We start from the raw sequence: 9,615 nt of genomic DNA, 5'->3' as shown, positions 1-9,615 counted from the left end.
GAACTAGAATTATGGTTGGGTACTTTAACACTTCTACCACGGTAATCAATAGGAAAAAAAAAAAAAAAACAGCAAGGGGACAGGTGAAGGGAACAACACCATCCACCAACTGGAACTGAGAATTACACAGTAGTCCATCCAACAATCACAGAATATGCATTGTTTTCAAGTGCACACGGAATATTCACTGAGAGACTATATCCTTGGTGATCATAATAGTAACTGTAACAACAACAAGTTTAAAAGGATTGAAATCATATAGAATATGCTTCTCTGACCGAAATGGAATTACACTAGAAATCAGTGATAAAAAGGTAATTGGAGAGTCTTCACCTCCTTAGAAATTAAGCAACATATTTCAAAATAATCCAGGTAGTAAAGCGACTACACTTTGAGAACCGTGATCCAGTGTTCCGATTCCTTCAACATATGTTTTTATTCCTAGGTTCTGATTCTTTCAAGCTATACTGTATTATTCTTCATCATGCTCTTTTGGTAATCATACCTGTAATGTATCTTTTTGTGTTTACTTGTAGAAACTATCAGAGCATTATTTGACTCAACTAGTATATAATCTCCACTTCCTATTAAATTATCAGAATTCTCTCTTAGGCCCCCAAACCTGTTAAAATCACAGAATCTCAGACTTAGAATTCCCTAGAAATCTACTTTAATCTTGGTTAAGAGGAAATGGACCCTGTACATGTTTACATGGAGGCCAAATCACATCTGATTTTTAAAAACAGGCATGTAAGCTGTTGACTATATCATTTTCACAAAACTTTATATCAAGCCATCTTTCATATGGATTACTAAAACATTCTCCTAAATCTTCTCTCCTTGCTCCACACCAGATCTGTCATGCCACTCCCCTATTAAAGCCCTAAGAGACTGTCAAGATTGATTGACATGGGCCAAGGTTTTCACATTCTGTCCTCTAGCCACTACAACAACCCCTGTTTTCTGCCTTTCTAAGGCATCAAGGACCTACCACTCACTACCCCTGATACTCCATGAATTCCATACTACCATGCTCTTAAAAAAACTATAGAGGTATAATTGACATATAACATCATGTTGATTTCAGGTATACAACATAATGATTTGATATTTATATACATTGCAAAGTGATCGCTGCATAAATCTAGTTACCATCTGTCTCCATACAAAGATCATTTTAGGATTTACTTTCTTGGAAAATTTCAAGTATGTGCTATAATATTATTGACTATAGTCACCATGCTGAATATTATATCCCATGACTTATTTATTTTATTACTGGAAGTTTGTACCTGTTGGCCCCCTTTACCTGTTTTGCCTGCTTTCCACCACTTCCCCTCAGCAACCACCAATTGTTTTCTGTACCTATGAGTTTTGTTTTGTTCTTTAGATTCCACATATAAGTGAAACTATACAGTATTTATATTTCTATGTCTGACTTACTTTGTTTAGCATAATTCCCTTAAGGTCCATCCATGTTGTCACAAATGGCAAGATGTCATTTTCTTTTATGGCTAAGTAATATTCCACTGTGTATTTATATCTAGTTTTGTTCTTTTTCAAGATAGCTTTGGCTATTCTTTTATGGTTCCATACAAATTTTAGGATTTGTTTGGTTCTAGTTCTGTGAAAAATACCCTATGTTTATTGCAGTGTTACTTATAATAGCCAAGATATAGAAATAACCCAAGTTTCCATTGATAGATGAATGGATAAAGAAGATACTGTATACAATGGAATTGAATACAATGTTTCTGTGAAAAATGCCATTGGAATTTTGATAGTGATTGCATTGAATCTGTAGATTGCTTTGGGTAATATGGACATTTAAATATTAATTCTTCCAATCCACAAGCATGGTATATCTTTCCATTTATTTGTGTCTTTTTTATTTCTTTTATTAATGTTGTATAATTTAGTGTACAGGTCTTTCACCTCCTTGGTTAAATTATTCCTAGAGATTTAGTTCTTTTTGATGCAATTGTAAATGTGATTGTTTTCTCAATTTCTCTTTCTGATAGTTTGTTTTAAGTATATAGAATGCAACCAACTTTTTTTTATATTGATATTGTGCCCTGCAACTTTACTGAATATTTATTCCAACAGTTTTTTTGGTGGAGTCTTTAGTGCTTTCTATATATATAATACCATGTTGCCTGCAAAAAGTGAGTTTTATTTTTCCTTTCTGATTTATATATCTTCTATTTCTCTCTTGCCTAATTTCTCTGGCTAGGACTTCCAGTACTATGGTGAATAAAAGTAGTGACAGTGGGTAGCCTAGTCTTGTTGGCTGATCTTAGAAAGCTTTCAGCTTTTCACCATTGAGTATGATATTAGCTGTGGGCTTGTCCTATATGGTCTCTATTATGGTAAGGCATGTTCCTTCTATACCCCAATGGTTTGCCAATTTTGAACCATCCTCACATCCTTGGAATAAATCTCACTTGATCATGGTGTATGATCCTTTTAATGTATTGTGATATTTGATTTGCTTCAATACTTTATTGGAGATTTTTACATCTTTGTTCATTAGGGATATTGGCATGTAATTTTCCTTTCTTATGGTGTTTTTGGTTTGGGGATCAGGGAAATGCTGGCTTTGTAAAATGAGTTTGGAAGTATTCCCTTCTCTTTAATTTTTTGGAAGATTTTGGAAAGGATAGGTATTAAATCTTCTTTGGATGTTTGGTGGAATTCACCAGCAAAGCTCTCTGGTCTTGAATTTTTGTGGGAGGGTTTTGATTACTGTTCAATCTCCTTACTAATAATCAGTCTATTCAAATTTTCTATTTCTTCACGGTTCATTCTTGAAAGACTGCATATTTCTAGGAATTTATCTATTTCTCCTAGGTTGTCCAATTTGTTGGTGTATAAATGTTCATAGTAGTCTCCTATGATCGTTTGTATTTCTGTGGCATCAGTTGCAATGTCTCTTTCATGTATTGATTTGAGCCCTCTTTTTTTTTTTTTTCTTGGTGAGCCCGGCTAATCGTTTGTCAGTTTTGTTTATCTATTTAGAGAACCAGCCCTTAGTTTCATTGACCTTTTCTACTGTCTTTTAGTCTCTATTTCTGCTGTGATTTTTATTATTTCTTCCCTCCTAGTAAGTTTGTACTTCATTTGTTCTTTTCCTAATTCCTTCAGGTATATAGTTTGATTGTTCATTTGAGATTATTCTTGTTTTTTGAAGTAGGCCTGTTTTGCTATGAAGTTCCCTCTTAGAACCACTTTTCCTGTATCCCACAGATTTTGGAATGTTGTGTTTCCATTTTTATTTGTCTTGAGGTATTTTTTAATTTTCTTTTGTTGTGTAGTCACTGATTATTTGTGATTTTTCCAGTTTTCTTCTTTGAATTGATGTCTAGTCCCCTACCATTGTGGTCAGAAAAGAAGCTTGATATGATTTCATTCTTCTTAAACTTATGGAGACTTGTTTTGTGGCCTAACCTGTGATCTATCCTGGAGAATGTTCTATGTACACTTGTGAAGAATGTGTATTCTGCTGCTTTTGGGTGGAATTTACAATGGGTATATGAATACAGCCCCACAAGCTGTTCTATATATATCTGTTAAGTCCATCATGTGCAGTTTTTGTTGAAGGCCTTCAACAAATGTTTGAATTTTTCCTTATTGATTTTGTTCAGGTGACCTATCCATTGATGTAAGTGCAGGGTTAAAGTCTCTGACCATTATTGTATTATTGTCAATTTCTCCCTTTAGGTCTGTTAATATTTGCTTTATATATTTTGGTACTACTGTGCTGCATATATACATATATATCATCCTATATATATATAACAGTCTATTTTAATTTGACAGCAATTTAAGTTTGAATCCATTGTAAATCTACATTTTACTCCCCACCAACATCATTTTTGATATCTCATTTTACATATTTTTTCATATCCCTTAACTAAGTACTGTATATTAATTTTCCTATTTTTGTCTTTTAACCTTCATACTAGCTTTATAAGTGGCTAATAAGCCTATTAGCCTTTACCTTTACTATATATTTAAATTTACTATTGTGATTTTTACTTTCATATATTTTCTTGTTACTAAATAGTGCCTTTTCTTTTCAGCTCAAAGAAGTCTCATTTATCCTTCTTGTAAGGCCAGTTTAGTGGTGATAGGCTTGTGTACCTTTTGTTTGTCTGAAAAACTTTATTTCTTCTTCAATTCTGAATGATAACCTTGCTGGGTAGAATAGTCTTGGTTGAAAGTTTTTTTTTTCTCTCTCAGAACTTTCAATATATATTGCCGCTGTCTTTGGAACTGCAAAGTTCTTGCTGAGGAATCTGGGGATAGTCTTATGGGGATTCCCCTGTACAAAACAAGTTGTTTTTCTCTTGTTGGCATTAAGACTCTCTCTTTAACTTTTGACATTTTAACTGTAATGTGTCTTGATGTGGATATTTTTGGATTCATCTTTTTGAGAGCTTTGTAGGCTTCCTGGATCTGGATGTCTGTTTCTTTTCCCAGATTATAGGAAGTTTTCAGTCATTATTTCTTGAAATAAGTTTTCTGCTTCTTTCTCTCTCTGTTCTCCTTCTGGGACCCTTGTAATGTGAATGTTATCCCACTTGATGTTGTTCCACAGATCCCTTAAACTATCTTCACTTTTTAAAATTTTTTGTTTGTTTTTACAGCTCTGTTTGGGTGAGTTCCACTGCCCTGCTTTCTAGATCACTGATTCTTTAGATTCAGTCTGCTGTTGAACCCCTCTAGTGTGTTTTTCAATTCAGTTCAGTGTTCTTCAGCTCTGTGACTTCTGTTTGGTACTTTCTTATATTTTCTATCTCCTTAAGTTCTCATTTTGTTCATTTATTCTTCTCCCAAGTTTAGTGAGCATCTTTATGACCATTACTTTGAATTCTTTAACAGGTAGATTACTTACATCTTTTTCACTGAGGTCTTTTTGAGGTTTTATCTTCTTCTTTTGCTTGGAACATACTCTTCTGTTTCCTCATTGTGTTTGACTCTCTGTATTTGCTTCTATGTATTATGCAAAAGAGGTACCTCTACCAGTCTTGAAGGAGTGGCTTTGTGTAGGTGATGAAATTTATTATTTAATCATGCCCTAAATCTTGGTTGGCTACTTGACTTGGGTGTCTAAGTAGTTTGACTTATTCTTGATAGGTCCCCATTGTTGAAGGTGCACCAAGACCTGTCATGATCCAAGGAGAGGGATCTCAGCACCTAGTTTCAGGCTGATTGGAAGTCTGACCCTCAGGCAGTAGCTTTCAAAGTATGTAAATGTATACAGTCTTGTGGGGCTGTAATCATATACCCTGCTGGCCCTCATAGTCCCAACTATCTCTTGCTCCTCCAGCAGATGTTTAAGATTAGCAAATGGATCCCCTTCATGTGTAGTATAGATGGTTTTCAAACTGCTGATTTTGCACTTGTTCCTGGGGCAAGTGAGACTGCATTTAAGTCCCTTAAAAGAAGTATCTCCATTTCCTATAGGCCTTTGGGTCGCTTGGATGTAAGCGCCATTGGTTGTCTAAGCCTGACGTTTTGGGGGCTCGTCTCTCTGGTGCAGGTTCCAAGGTTTGGGTGCTTGATGTGGGGCACAAACCCCTCCCTTCTTTAAGAGAAACTCTGGACTTGTGAGGTCCCTTCCTATTGGGGTGGGGATTTTGGAGAGATTATGTCTCTGCCTCTCCTACTCATCTCCATGTGGTTTTTTTATCCTTTGTTGTGGAGGAGCATTTCAGCTAGTTTTCAGTTCTTTTTTTCAGAGGGAATTGTTTCACATGTAGCTATAGATTTGCTGTGCACAGGAGGAAGTAAGTTCAGGTTCTTACACAACCATCTTGGACTGACTCCCCTTAACATGCCCTCGATTTTGCTATTCTCTCTGCTTGAAATGCCTTCCCCAGTGAAATTTTATCATTTCTTCAGGCAAGTATCTCTCTGTCTGCAAGGTATTTTCCATGATCCCTCCAAACAGAATCACCCACATCTCCTTTCTGTTAACAGTATTTTGTTGATATAACTACAACATCTGTATTGCAGTATATATCTCTATGGTTTTGTGTACACTGAATTAAAATATACATTTTATTACTGTGTTGGCACTCTAGCTAGACTGTAAGCTTCCTGAGGAAAGAGACTGTTTTCATGTTTTATCCTAACATATGGCTCTGAGTCAAGCTCATTGTTCAGGAAGGGGTTGATAGAGAGGAAGGGAATAGCTTTCATTAAGCACTTTATATGTGTCTGGTATGTAGTGCACAATTTGTTCATCATTTCTAATTTAATTCCTACAACAAACCAACAAGATAGAAAGATGTTAATATCTCCATTTTACAGATGAGGAAACTGAGGCTCAGAGAGGTTAAGCAATGTTAGGTGCCCCAAATCTGCTTATTTTCTGGGCTATCCTTTTTGAAAGAAAACTGTATTTCCATATATTTCCACTGCTTCACTTCCTCCACTTTCCTCACTTCATTCCTCATGCAGCTCTTCTGACTTCTGCCCATACCTCTATACCCACACTACTTTACAAAGCTCAATAATTAAGTTCATACTGTGAAATCCAGTGAGTCACTTTCAGTGCTTTCTGCTGCATTTGACATTGCTGACCATTCTACTGTTTCTGTTCTATTTTCCTTTTCTCCTGGCTTTCCTTCCTTTGTAATGATTCATGTTGGTGTTCTGCATTCTGTCTCCTCCTTTTCTGCTAGAATATATACTTTCCATGGCTTTTTAATCTCCATTTTAGCCATGACCTTTCCCCTAAGCTTTAGATCCATAATTCCAACACTGATTCCTGAATATATCCATTTGAATGAGCCACAGGCACCTCTGACTGAACTAGTACCAAATCATTCTTATTATTCTACCCCTTTCTTTACACCTCAGGTCCTCCTATGTTTCCTTTCTCAGGGAATGCTAGTACTATTCATCTACGCAGTTGTTTAGCTGAAATCCAAGGAAACATTAGATTCTTCCCTTTTTATCATCTCTCACACCCAAAAATAACTAAATCTGACAGATTTTATCTCTTAAACATATCTCTAACCTTCTCCTAGAGAGGACGTATGACATGATGGTTAAAACATGGGCTCTGGAGCCAGACTTTTTAGGTTTGAATTGTACCCCTGCTACCTGCTAATTATGTGATCTTGGGCAAACTGCTTACTTTTTTATGCCTTTATTTTCTCACTAGAGAAATGAAAATAACATTAATACTTGCAAATAATGGCATCTGTAGGAATGAATGTGTTATTTCATTTGAATCACTAAGTGGCTGTCACATAGACCATCCTTGATAAGTACTAGAACAATTTTTATTATTTTATTCTGGCCACCACCTAATTCAGGTCCTCATATCTTATTATGTCTCCCCCAGATTCATCCTCTACTCTGCTTCCTATTTAAAATGTGCAATTGCTAGCATCAAGTGCCCATATTGCTTCTGCACTTAAAAGCCTTCGGTGGCTCCCACCTCACATAGTGGCCAGAGGACAAACTATAAGCTTTTCATCTAGAATGCTCTGTGACCCAGCCCTGACCTAATCCTCTGTTTCATCTCCTGCCACTCCCCCTCATACCTGATATACTAGTTAAGCCAACTTCTTAAAGTTTCCACCATATCTTTGTGCTAAGGTTGTTCTCTCTGCCCTAATAGCCTTCTTGCATTCCTTTCTTTCCTAAGAAACCTACACATCTTTCAGAACTCAGCCCAGGGGACATCTACATTGCCAGGCTGGCTTCAGCATCCCTGCTGTGACCCCCTGGGGTCCTTGCATTCCTCTATTGTACTGCTTTGATTTTTACATCCTCACCACCCAGAACAATGCCTAGTATGTTAGTGCTCCATACATTATTTTTTAAAATTAAATGTATGTTGAATAAATAAGACTAATATTCACCTTAATCAAGATATTTTCAATATCTAGCTTATAGGCCTTTTAAGTAGGTAAAATATAGTGCCTTGATAAACACCTGGACAACATCCTGTCAGAATGGATAAAAGAGTCCAAAACCTAGGTAATTCTGTAAATTCAGTCTGGTCGGGAATGAGACTGCATCATCCAGGAAAAAGGTTTTTATTATAAAGATAGTAAATGAGTCACAACTGAATATGACTACTTTATATCCACACATCCCCATGCTTTCCTGCATACCCTCTTGCTGGAGCTGTGGTTTTCTAATTACAGTTGATTCTCATTATTTGTGCTACATATATTTTATAAAGCCTTTGAAAACACTGAATTAGCAAATACTGAGTCATTGCTCCTGGGAGAAATAGTGAGGTGTCTGTGAGCCTCTAGTCACAACATTTTTGTCAGGCAAAACAGTATTCGCACTACATAGTTTCATTTGTCAACATCCTTATAAAATAAGCTAGTCTTATTAGCACTAAAAATCTGCTCTTCCACATAACCCTTTTCTTGTATAATACTTAGCTGGTGTTTAAATTTTTTTTTCTTGAAGCCCCCTCATCCTTAGAACCTGCCTTACCTGCAACTTTAATGTTTCTTATACCATATTGTCCTTTGAAACAGGTGAGCCAGGCAGCACTAACCAGAGAGGTTTAACATTTTCCTGACCCTGGGTAACGTGACCATAAATTTCCTCAGCTTTCAGTCCTACAACATGGTGCCCACTACACTTTTTTATGGTTCATCATCTCAGGCATCCACATTTTAGCTGCTTTTTCCATCTTTTCCATATTTATAGCATACACTATAGCTGCTACCTTAGCACTTTCTAGAATGACTTTATATACAGATCAGTGAATTTCCACTTCCTTTTTTCTGAATGTACCACATTATTAATTCATTAACACTGACTTCATGGCCACTAGCAGTAGAACTCATGCCTGAACAAAGCTTATCCAACAAATGTATTTTCTCTGTAAGGCAATCATAGATTTCTTGTGCTTAGGAACACTAGACATCACTTCAGCACTATGTTTGGAAGTCATTTTTTTTTTAAAGATTTTATTTATTTATTTGACAGAGAGAGAGACACAGTGAGAGAGGGAACACAAGTAGGGGGAGTGGGAGAGGGAGAAGCAGGCTTCCCACTGAGCAGGGAGCCCAATGTGGGGCTCGATCCCAGGACCCTGGGATCATGACCTGAGCCGAAGGCAGACGCTTAATGACTGAGCCACCCAGGCGCCCCTGTTTGGAAGTCATTTTAAGCAGGAAAATCACCAATAAAAAGCACAAAAATGCCAAAAACATGGTACTAAATAGGCCACGAAAAGGACATTTGTTTAGTAAAAGAGCTTAAACATGAACAAGAGCATTGCCTTGTTCAACCTGAGCTGAGAACCTGGCACTGAGTGACTCAAATATTTGCTGCTTTGCACATGTTTGTGAATGACTGACTGCCCAAGGGCCTTGAGTACTGAATTTGGGGTTACAAATAAATTTTAGTGTGTAGGTGAATTCACAAATATGGAATCTGTGAATAATAAGGAACTATTTAGTTTCATGCTTTATAGATTCCTCATCAAAATTAATGACAAATCACTCTTTGTTAGAATAGCATGGAGGAAAGCATTCTTAGCCTACACTGAGTCACCAGACACCAAGGGCACTGAAGAGTGAGGAGGGGCTTTCTGAGATGCTGGGTGCTGGAGGCAAAGATACT

This window comes from Mirounga angustirostris, unplaced genomic scaffold (assembly GCF_029215605.1).
Source record: "Mirounga angustirostris isolate CCGP_5_RB_7025 unplaced genomic scaffold, mMirAng1.0.hap1 SCAF_3, whole genome shotgun sequence".
NCBI lineage: Eukaryota > Metazoa > Chordata > Mammalia > Carnivora > Phocidae > Mirounga > Mirounga angustirostris.
The sequence above is the reverse complement of the archived record's forward strand: the minus strand, read 5'-3'. Positions refer to the sequence as shown.